This window comes from Bison bison, unplaced genomic scaffold (genome assembly GCF_000754665.1).
Source record: "Bison bison bison isolate TAMUID 2011002044 unplaced genomic scaffold, Bison_UMD1.0 scf7180017864482, whole genome shotgun sequence".
NCBI lineage: Eukaryota > Metazoa > Chordata > Mammalia > Artiodactyla > Bovidae > Bison > Bison bison.
In genome coordinates this window covers 5,631,791-5,643,275 of record NW_011495042.1, presented here as the reverse complement: position 1 = coordinate 5,643,275, position 11,485 = coordinate 5,631,791, and the positions used below count along the sequence as shown (strand labels likewise).

Sequence of the window (11,485 nt, the reverse complement as noted above, 5' to 3'; positions counted from 1 at the left end):
ATTTCCCATGAAGTGATGGGGCCAGATGCATGATCTTCGTTTTCTGAATGTTGAGCTTTAAGCCAACTTTTTCACTCTCCACTTTCACTTTCATCAAGAGGCTTTTGAGTTCCTCTTCACTTTCTGCCATAAGGGTGGTGTCATCTGCATATCGGAGTTGATTGATATTTCTCCTGGCAATCTTGATTCCAGCTTGTGCTTCCTCCAGCCCAGCGTTTCTCATGATGTACTCTGCATATAAGTTAAATAAGCAGGGTGACAATATACAGCCTTGAAGTACTCCTTTTCCTATTTGGAACCAGTCTGTTGTTCCATGTCCAGTTCTAACTGTTGCTTCCTGACCTGCATACAGTATGGAGTGCCTCAAAAAATTAAAAATAGAGCTGCAATGGGGTTCACTAATTCTGCTTCTAGGTTTTATCTGAAGAAAAGACTAACTGGAAAAGGCATCTGCATCCACTTACCTGCTGCAGCATCTCTTACAAGAGGCAAGATATGGAAGCAGCCTAGAGTATCCAGGAATGGATGAATGGATTAAAAAAAAACAGTGACCCAAAAAAGGGGGGTGCTCATTATATTCACCACGGGCCTTGGTGACCCTGACTGCTTTGACATCCCTAAATCTGAGGAGACTTGAATCCCAAGGCTGTACTGCAGTGGGGCCGAGGGAGGTAAGACAGGATAGTCTGGCAAATGAGCCCCGTTTGGGCCTCTAATACCTCGTCCATGCTGATGGAGACCAAACTCTCCTGACCCAGGCGGGCGCTGCAGCAGCACAACCAGACCTACTGCACCCAAGTGACGGTGGACATGGAAGATGCAAGAGCTTCGAAAAGTCAACTGGTCTCCAATATCCTAGTGGTAGGGTAGCCTTAGTGGCTGGACTGCAAGGAGATCCAACCAGTCCATCCTAAAGGAGATCAGTCCTGAGTGTTCATTGGAAGGACTGATGTTGAAGCTGAAACTCCAATACTTCGGCCACCTGATGTGAAGAGCTGACTCATTTGAAAAGACCTTGATGCTGGGAAAGATTGAGGGCAGGAGGAGAAGGGGACGACAGAGGGTGAGATGGTTGGATGGTATCACCAACTCAATGGACATGGATTTGGGTGAACTCTGGGAGTTGGTGATGGACAGAGTCAGACACGACTGAGTGACTTCACTTTCTCTTTTCACTTTCATGCATTGGAGAAGGAAATGGCAACCCACTCCAGTGTTCTTGCCTTGAGAACAAGAACAGCCTGGTGGGCTGCCGTCTATAGGGTCGCACAGAGTCGGACACAACTGAAGCAACTTAGCAGCAGCAGCAAGGCTGTATATTGTCACCTTGCTTATTTAACTTATATGCAGAGCACATCATGAGAAATGCTGGGCTGGAAGAAGCACAAGCTGGAATCAAGATTGCTGGGAGAAATATCAATAACCTCAGATATGCAGATGACACCACCCTTATCGCAGAAAGTGAAGAGGAACTAAAAAGCCTCTTGATGAAAGTGAAAGAGAAGAGTGAAAAAGATGTCACAATGGTAATAAATGTTGGGGGGCAAGGAAAAAATGAACTCTCCTTCACTCTTTTTGGGAATATGAATGGATAAGACTTAGAATGGTAGGAACGTTCCCCTTCAAAAAAAAAAAAAAAAAATTTCAATGAGGGACACTTCCTGAGAGTCCAAAGCTAAGACTCCATGCTCCCAATGCAGGAGGTCCAGGTTCGATTGATCCCTGGTCAGGGAAATAGATGCCACACGCCACAACTAAGCAACTAAGAGTCTGCATTCTGCAAATAAAGATCCTGGGTACTGGAACTAAGACCAAGGGCAGCCAAACAAGTAAATAAATAAATATGTATTTTTACAAAATACCACAAAAAGTTGAGCCGGTGATCAAACTCCTGGACATAAATGAAAAAAAAAAAAAAAGAAAACCTGACATTCGAAAGGAAACATACAAACAACATTCACTGCATCATAATTTATGATATGAGAGCCAAGAAGTGGGATCAACAGGAGTGTCCAGAGAGAGACGGATGTGTCAAGATGTAGTACGTATATATAATGAACTATGACTCAGACAAGAAAAAAAAACAATGAATGAAAAACTGCCTTTTGCAACAGCATGGATGGACCTAGAGTTGATCATACTGGTGAAGGGCGTCAGGCAGAGAGCAAAAGTAGCCTATGATTTCATGAGATGGCATCAACAAACTAATACAAACATAGCCATTTACAAAGTGGAAACCTGTTCCAGGAATCAGACAATAAACTGATGCTTAACGAAGCAAAAAGCTAAGTGGGGAGATATATTAGGAGTACAGGAGTAATATATCAATTCTAATACATATAAATACTCAAGGAGGACCTAATCAACAAGGGAACACTACTCAAAATAATCTAAAAACCAACAGTTTAAAAAAAAATAACAAAGAATACTTCTATATAAATGTGTAATAGAAACAGGATGCTAAACACTCAAAAGAAACACAACATACAATATCAACTTTATTCTAACATAAACAAAAGACCTGAAATTGAAAGAAGAAAAAAAAAAAAGATAATGCCAAGGCTCTGTACCTGAAGTCTCGGTGACTGGGGCTTGTGTCACGTCCCCGGAGCCTGAGCAGCCTGGGGTCCCCGAGGCTGGACTCTGGGCCAGCTGAGAGAGCTGGGGAGGACGTGTCTCTCCCTTGAGACCTGGAGTGTCTGGTCCCACGTGGACCGGACCATGATCTCACGATCCAGGTGCACCCTCTGCATCCAAGGACCGGTGCGTGCTCTGGACTGGAAGAGCTTGCAAAAGTCACCTGGTGCGCAACTCTCACGCCGGTGGGATTCCCCGCTGCAGCCTCCTCGCACGGAGCTGTCTCCCCACCTAGGAACCACAGCGTCCTCAGCGGAGCGGTCTGTCAGGGCTTGGCATCCGTCGGGGGTGGGAAACGTCCCGGGAAACAGCAAGGAGCACAAGCCCTCGGCTGTTTCTTCTCGGCCTGTCCACCCTCCTCTCCCACCCAGGAAAGCCACTTTCTTTTAAAGCTCTGCTTGCCGCCCACCCAGACCTGGAAATGGAGACGTGCTGCCGCCTTGTGGACACGTCCTGTAACAACACCTTGAAAACCAAAGCTTCTGGGCACTGGATACTCACAAGCGCTGGGGCCCTGGAAATGACACCCCACCTCCAGAAACGTCCTAGGGTTGGTCATCAGAAACAGTTCAAAAAGAAGCCCCATTCAAGATGCAAATTTCAAGAGGTGAGTGGTAGGCAGGCAGAATGAGTTCCTGCGGTGGTGATTTTGCTTAAGCACAAGAGCAGCAAGCATTAGGGAGAGACAGATAGAAATCTCAACCAGATACCACTTCACAGCCATCAGAGAGGAGATCAGGAAAAATGCAATAGAGAATCAAAGCGGGATAGGGCCCAGGGGAAAGGGACCCATCCGACGGTCGTTTGGGGAAGGGAAAAGCACAGGAATCACGATGGCAAAGGTTTGAAGGTCGCACCCTCAGAGAAGATAAATACAAATACAGATGGATCTCTACCAATGGGTCCCACAATCACATTCCTGAAACTATATGCAAAGAAAAACTCTGATTCCCAAACAAAGGGTGGAAACAACGGGCGAAACCAATGTTCACTACAGAATAATCTGCAATCCCAAGATCAGCAGGCAACAAACATGTCCATGGACAGATGGATGCGTCAGCAAGACGTGGCACCCAGATGCAAGGGACTCTCACTCAGCCATAAATAGAAATGAATGAAACGCTGCCTTTTGCAACCACACAGATGAACCGAGCTGATCATACTTAGTGAAGGACCTCAGTCACAGAATGACAAATAGCCTGTGATGTCACTTAGACAGGCAGTGGAAAATGGACAGAAACGGACCTGTTGACCTAAGAGAAAGCAATGCCCAGACCCAGGAAAAAAAAAAACAAACTGATGGTTACCAATGGAAAAAGGTGGGGGGAGGAGGGAGGGATGAATTAGGAGTCTGGGATTGACGAATCCCCACTAGCATACAGAAAGTCGTCACGAGGACCAACTGTCCAGCATCAGGGACTCTGCTCAACCCTCTCTAACAACCTGTATGGAAAAAAAAGCCTGAAATGAAATGCGTGGATAACAGTTAGGGTACCTAACACCCAAAGAAGCACAACATTGAAAATGAACTCAATTCCAATTGAAAAAAAAAAAATGAAAACTCTGAAGGAAGAGGGCACACACACACACACACACACATTAACACACAAAATGCCACGACTCTTCCCTGAGCCCTCGGTGACCTGGGCTTGTGTCATAGCCCTGGAGCCTGACCAGCCTTGAGCCCCGAGGCCTGGGAGACGGTAGAAGTTCCCGGAGACCTAGAAAATGCCCGGGGAGGTAAGTAAAAACAATTCAAAACACAAGCACCTTTCAGAGAGCAAATGTCAAGAGGGCTTTTTACACCCACTGTGTGTTTTAATTTTTTGCACAAAAACCATGGCTCTCCCTTATCAATTATTATGAGAGGGCAATCAAATCACCACCAGGTATCACCTCACACCAGTTAGAAAGCAGATCAATCAAGGCTGACAATACATTCCAGGGAGGGATGGAGGAGAGGGAGGCCTCCTTCGCCATTTTTGGGAAGGTCAATTGCTAAGAGCCATGATGGAGAACGGAAGGAAGGGCCCTTTCAAAAATAAAAATTCACCTACCATTTAAGCCTGCGATCACACTCCTGGGTGCTATGTGAAAAAAATAAAAATTAAACAAGTAAAACCAACCTTCATTCGCAAAGACACACTCACCCAACCTGCATGCAGCGTCATTCACAAGCGGAGACCTGGAAACAACAAAAAATCTCCATCGGTGATGGATGCCTCAAGAAGATCTGGTTCATTCATACCCTGGGATATTACTCTGCCAAAATAAGGACTGAAATACTGCTGTTTGCAGAAAAAACAGAAAAATGGATGGACCTGGAGTAGACCACACTAAGTGAAGGGCCGCCGGCATAGAACCACAAACACCTTCTAATGTCATTTAGAGACCGAATCCAAAGACTGAAACAAACGGACTCATTTAGGAAAGAAAAAACGATTCTCGGGACCAGAAACCAAACAGATGGCTACCAAAGCAGAAAGAGCAGGGAGAGGCATATATGAGGTGTTTGAGAGTAATAGATATGCACTAATATATAGATAAATTATCAAAAAGGTCCCATTCGCACAGGCTGCTGTGCTCCACACACTCTAGAAATCTGTATGGAGAAAGAAATCAACACAGAACATGTTTAGCGTAACAGAATCAGGTGGCTGGAAACCCTCCCCCCCTCCCCCCAAAAAACCCACAACGTTGTAAATGAACTCTATTCCAACCTAACATAACCCCTTCAACCTAGAGAGAAGTGGGGTGGGGAAAAAAAAAAACAGAAACGTGAACACTATCTCCCTGAAGGCCCTTTCAGCAGGCTCGTGTCACCTTTCTGGGGCCTGAGCAGCCTGGGGCCCCCGAGCCTGGACTCGGCCAGATGAGAGAGCTGGGGAGGATGGGTCAGCAAACGAGCTCCCCTGAGTCCTGGAGTGTCTGGTCTCTTGTAGTGGGGACTACAATCTCCCGATCCAGGCGCACCCCGCTGAAGGCTCCATGAAACCTCCCGCATCCAAACAGCGGTGCGCGCTCTGGGCTGGAAGAGCTTGCAAAAGTCACCTGGTGCGCAACTCTCACGCTGGTGGGATTCCCCGCTGCAGCCTCCTCGCACGGAGCCGTCCCCCTACCTAGGAACCACAGCGTCCTCAGCGGAGCGGTCTGTCAGGGCTTGGTATCTGTCGAGGGTGGGAAACAGCAAGGAGCACAAGCCCTCGGCTGTTTCTTCTCGGCCTGTCCACCCTCCTCTCCCACCCAGGAAAGCCACTTTCTTTTAAAGCTCTGCTTGCCGCCCACCCAGACCTGGAAATGGAGACGTGCTGCCGCCTTGTGGATACGTCCTGTAACAACACCTTGAAAACCACCGCTTCTGGGCACTGGGTACTCACAAGCGCTGGGGCCCTGGAAATGACACCCCATCTCCAGAAACGTCCTAGAGCTGGTCATCAGGAACAGTTCAAAAAAGAACAGCGGTTCACGAAGCAAATTTAAAGAGGTGAACAGTAGGCAGAATGTGCTGCTGCGGTGGCAATTTTGCTTAAGCACAAGAAAAGCAATCATTAGGGAGAGGCAGATGGACATCTCAACGAAATACCACTGAGAGAGAGAAGGAGAAGATGAAACCAGCAAGGAAGAACCCTGTACTATAGGTGATAATGAAATAAAGCTCCAGGGGAAGAGCTGTGCTGCGTGTCTAGAAAGCAACCAGCCCCGAAAGGAACGGGGGACACAGGACTTCAGGAAGAAGGTCCCCACGAAAAGCAAGAAACAGAGAAAACACCTGATGTGTTTGTCTAGAAAGGAGGATGTTTTACAGATTTGTAAGAGAGTTTGAGGGTGAATTATTTACAAGTATATAGAAAATACAAGACCTTCCAGAACTAACACCAAAACAAGATGTCCTTTTCATCACAGGGGAATGGAATGCAAAAGTAGGAAGGCAGGAGATAGCTGGAGTAACAGGCAAGTTTGGCTTGGAGTGCAAAATGAAGCAGGGCAAAGGCTAACAGAGTTTTGCCAAGAGAATGCACTGGTCATAGCAAACACCCTCTTCCCACAACACAAGAGACAACTCTACACATGGATGTCACCAGATGGTCAATACCAAAATCAGGGCTTCCCTGATAGCTCATTTGGTTAAGAATCCACCTGCAATGCAGGAGACCCTGGTTCAATTCCTGGGTCGGAAAGATCCGCTGGAGAAGGGATAGGCTACCCACTCCAGTATTCTTGGGCTTTCCTTGTGGTTCAGCTAGTGAAGAATCCACCTGCAGTGCGGGAGACCTGGGTTCAATCCCTGGGTTGGGATATCCTCTGGAAAAGGGAAAGGCTACCCACTCCAGTATTCTGGCCCGGAGTCCATGGGGTTGCAAGGAGTTGGACATGACTGAGTGACTTTCACTTTTTTTCACTTTTATATTCTTTGTAGCCGAAGATGGAAAAGCTCTATATGGTCAGCAAAAACAAGACCTGGAGCTGACTAAGGCTCAGATCATCAGTTCCTTATTGCAAAATTCAGACTTAAATTGAAGAAAGTAGGCCATCCAGGTATGACCTAAATCAAATCCCTTATGATTATATAGTGGAAATGACAAATAGATTCAAGGGATTAGATCCGACAGACTGCCTGAAGAACTATTGACGGAGGTTCTTAAGACTGTGTAAGAGGCAGTGACCAAAACCATCCCCAAGAAAAAGAAATGCAAGAAGGCAAAATGGTTGTCTGAGGAGGGCTTACAAATAGCTGAGAAAAGAAGAGAAGTGAAAGGCAAAGGAGAAAGGGAAAGATATACCCATCTGAATGCAGAGTTGCAGAGAAAAGCAAGAAGACAAAAGAAAGTCTTCTTAAGTGAACAACACCAAGAAATAGAGGGAAAAATGTCCTTTCAAAATAGAAAGGGAAAGACTAGAGATCTCTTCAAGAAAATTAGATACAAAGGGAACATTTCATGCAAAGATGGGCATGATAAAGGGCAAAAACGGTAAGGACTCAGATGAAGCAGAAGAGATTAAGAGGAGGTGGCAAGAATACCCAGAAGAACTATACAAGAAAGGTCTTAATGACCTGGATAACCACCATGGTGTGGTCACTCACCTAGAGCCAGACATCCTGGAGTGTGAAGTCAAATGGGCCTTAGGAAGCATTACTATGAACAAAGGCAGTAGAAGTGATAAAATTCCAGCTAAGCCATTTCAAATCCTAAAAGACGATGCTGGTAGAGTGCTGTACTCAATTAGCCGGCAAATTTGGAAAACTCAGCAGTGGCCACAAGACTGGAAAAGGTCAGTTTTCATTTCAATACCAAAGAAGGACAATGCCAAAGAATGTGCAAATCACCACACAATTGTACTCATTTCATAGCAAGGTAATGCTCAAAATCTTTCAAGCTAGGCTTCAACAGTATGTGTACTGAGAACTTTCAGATGTACAATGTGGATTTAGAAAAGGCAGAGAAACCAGAGATCAAATTGTCAACAGCCACTGGGTCACAGAAAAAGCAAGAGAATTAAAAAAAAAAAATCTACTTCTGCTTCTTGACCATGCTAAGACCTTTGACTGTGTGGATCACAGCAAACTGTGGAAAATTCTTGAAAAAGATAGGAATACCAGACCACCTTACCTGCATTCTGAGAAACCTGTATGCAGGTCAAGAAGCAACAGTTAGAACCGGACATAGAACAACAAACTGGTTCAAAATTGGGAAAGGAGTATGTCAAGGCTGTATTTTGTCACCCTACTTATTTAACTTACATGCAGAGTACATCATGAGAAACGCTGTGCTGGATGAAGCACAAGCTGGAATCAAGACTGTCAGGAGAAATATCAACAACCTCAGATATGCAGATGACACCACCCTCATGGCAGTGAAGAGGAACTGAAGAGCCTCTTGATGAAGCTCAAAGAGGAGAGTGAAAAAGTTGGCTTAAAACTCAACATTCAAAACACTAAGATCATGGCATCTGGTCCTATCACTTCATGGTAAATAGATGGGGGAAAAAATGGAAACACTGACAGACTTTACTTTCTTCAGCTCCAAAATCACTGCGGACAGTGATTGCAGCCATGAGATTAAAAGATGCTCCTTGGAAGAAAGGCTATGACCAGCCTAGACAGTGTATTAAAATGCAGAGAAGTCACTTTGCCGACAAAGGTCTGTATGGTCAAGGCTATGGTTTTTCCAGTAGTCGTGTACAGATGTGAGAGTTGGACCATAAAGAAGCCTGAGCACTGAAAAATTGATGCTTTCAAACTGTGGTGCTGGAGAAGACTCTTGAAAGTCCCCTGGACTGCAAGGAGATCAAACCAGTCAATCCTAAAGGAAATCAACCTTGACGATTCATTCGAAGGACTGATGCTGAAGCTGAAGCTCTAATACTTTCGCCATGTGATGTGAAGAGCTGACTCATTGGAAAAGACCCTGATTCTGGGAAAGACTGAGGGCAGGAGGAGGAGGCAGCAGAGGATGAGATGGTTGGATGGCATCATTGACTCAATGGATGTGAGTTTGAGCAAACTCTGGGAGATGGTGAAGGACAAGGGAGCCTGGCATGCTGCAGTCCATGGGTCGCAAAGAGTTGGACATGACTTAGCGACTGAACCACAACAATGTAGACACTAAGCAAGAAGGAACAAATGGACTGATTAACTCCAAGAAAAACAAAGTTGTGCAGGAAAGTAAACTTCACAGTAGTATATGGCAGCAATGAAGAAACCCAGTTGCCTTAATAAAGTAAATTTTGACTATTAACCTAAAATTACGTAATAATTATGCATACATGCATGCTCAGTCACTTCAGTTGTGTCCCGACTCTGCGACCCCATGGATTGTAGCCTGCTAGGCTCCTCTGTGCATGGGATTCTCCAGGCAAGAATACTGGAGTGAGTTGCCATGCCCTCCTCCAGGGGATCCTCCTAATCCAGGGATTGAACCCACATCTGCACTGCAGGTGGATGGATCCTAACCATCTGGGTGGATCACTGAACCATGTGGAAAGCCCATGTAATAACTATATGTGGAGCATAAGTGAGTGGTGGTGAAGAGAGAGGCGGAAAGAGTGCGTGAGAGAGAGAGAGTGTGTGTGTGTGAATGGAGTGCATGAGAGTAAAAAATTCTCATTTTCCATAAAAGGGTGACAAAAAATGTACAAAACTGAAAACAAATCAAGAAATAACAGTCAAACCATATTACTTATAAATATGGAGATAAACACCAGAAGCCTCAGTGAAGGAGATGAAAGCAGCTTCTCTGGGAAAGTAGGAGCTGTGCAGCAGAGAAATGCTGCTTTTCGTAAAAACCTTGGGGTGTCACCTGATTTTTAAAGTGTGCAGGCATCACTTTGAGAAGAGTAAAAATTAAAAACACAAAACCTCGATCTAAAGCAAACACGGCAAAATCTGTTAACCTGAGTGGTGGGTATTCTGGGCATTCATGTTATTCTCTAACACTACATTTAAAATAATTCCTGTTTTTTAAAGTTTCCTTTCAGTTCTAGAAATACCATTAATTTGTTATTCAACATGAATTGCCCCTATTATGTGGAAGAGGAGGAGCTTTAAAAAAGTTAATGGTGTTATCGTAAAGATTAAAAAACCACAAATCCTATAGTTTAAAAAATCTTATATCCAAATTACATTTTTCAAAGGTTCTTTGACTTTTATTTTCAAAAAACTTAGTATTTTTTTGATAAATGCCTTGAAAGAAAGCCTTGTCCGCTATGTCAAAAGAAAAGTCCCAAGACACAATACATATAACGAGTGGGGGAGAAACAAGCTTCAGAATAACATATATGAATACATTTATGTAAAAAATAAAATGAAAAAGACCAAGCCACTTCCTACATGTCTATACACGTACAAATACACACAGAAGCACACGCAATGAGATCTGGAAGCGAACACACCAACCTGTGAATAAGACTACCTCTGGGAGGCAGATGGGTTTGGAGGCGAAGAGAAGGTAATTTCAGAGTTTGCTTCTATTTTTTTCTGATTAATAATTAATATATGTAGCAAGAAGTTCAAATGGCAAAAAGGTACACACGGTGAAGACCGGCCCCCACCCGGCTCATGTCAGCCCCTGGCCCTTCTCCAGAGGCAGCCTCCTGTCTGTCACTAGTTTCTTATGTGACCTTTTAGCCTTATTTCAAACACACAGAGAACACGTTTACACGCAAAACGCACTTTCTGTGAATAGTTACTACACTGGTCATACTGCGCACTCGACTTTTCCCCTTAAACGGGCTCCTGCCTCAGGACGGACCCGTGATGTCCCACCGACCGCTCACCTCCAGGCTGCCCTGCTGGGCCTTATACACCACCTGGGGGCTCTCCTGCAGAATGCTGCCGTACAGCTCCCGGAAGTGGGCCATGTTGGGCTTCACAATATTCAACACTTTTGCCTTATCCTCTCCAACCACTGTCCAAAAGTCACCTGGTTAAAACAAGCACAAAACCAGTTTTGCACTGCGACTTCAGAGTCTGCCCTGTGGACTGCAGGCCCCCAAATGACCTGTGAACCAAAGCCCCCCAGCTGACAGTGCACCAGGTCAGCCTGGCAGGATCTCTCACTCGAAACACTGGCTTTTTCACCTTCAAGACGTGAACACAGCAGCCCAGGAATGCAGGCACTTGTCTGGGGGGAAATAGAGACTCTCAAACCACAAAGCCCTTTCAGTTCAGTTCAGTTCAGTCGCTCAGTCGTGTCTGACTCTTTGCGACCTCCCTGTCCATCACCAACTCCCGAAGTTCACCCAAACTCATCTGCATCGAGTCGGTGATGCCATCCAGCCATCTCATCCTCTGTCGTCCCCTTCTCCTCCTGCCCCCAATCCCTCCCAGCATCAGAGTCTTTTCCAGGCT

At 45.3% G+C, this 11,485-nt stretch overlaps 1 protein-coding gene across 1 annotated transcript in view; it reads right to left on the bottom strand.

Annotated features, from left to right (window-relative positions):
- Window positions 1–10,560, bottom strand: part of RBSN (rabenosyn, RAB effector) — a 35,404-nt gene extending 24,844 nt beyond the window's left edge. The window contains exon 1 of the mRNA XM_010862479.1: window positions 10,532–10,560. The gene's annotated coding sequence lies outside the window, so the exon portion shown is untranslated. The remainder of the gene's footprint in view (window positions 1–10,531) is intronic.
- Between the last annotated feature and the right edge of the window lie 925 nt (window positions 10,561–11,485).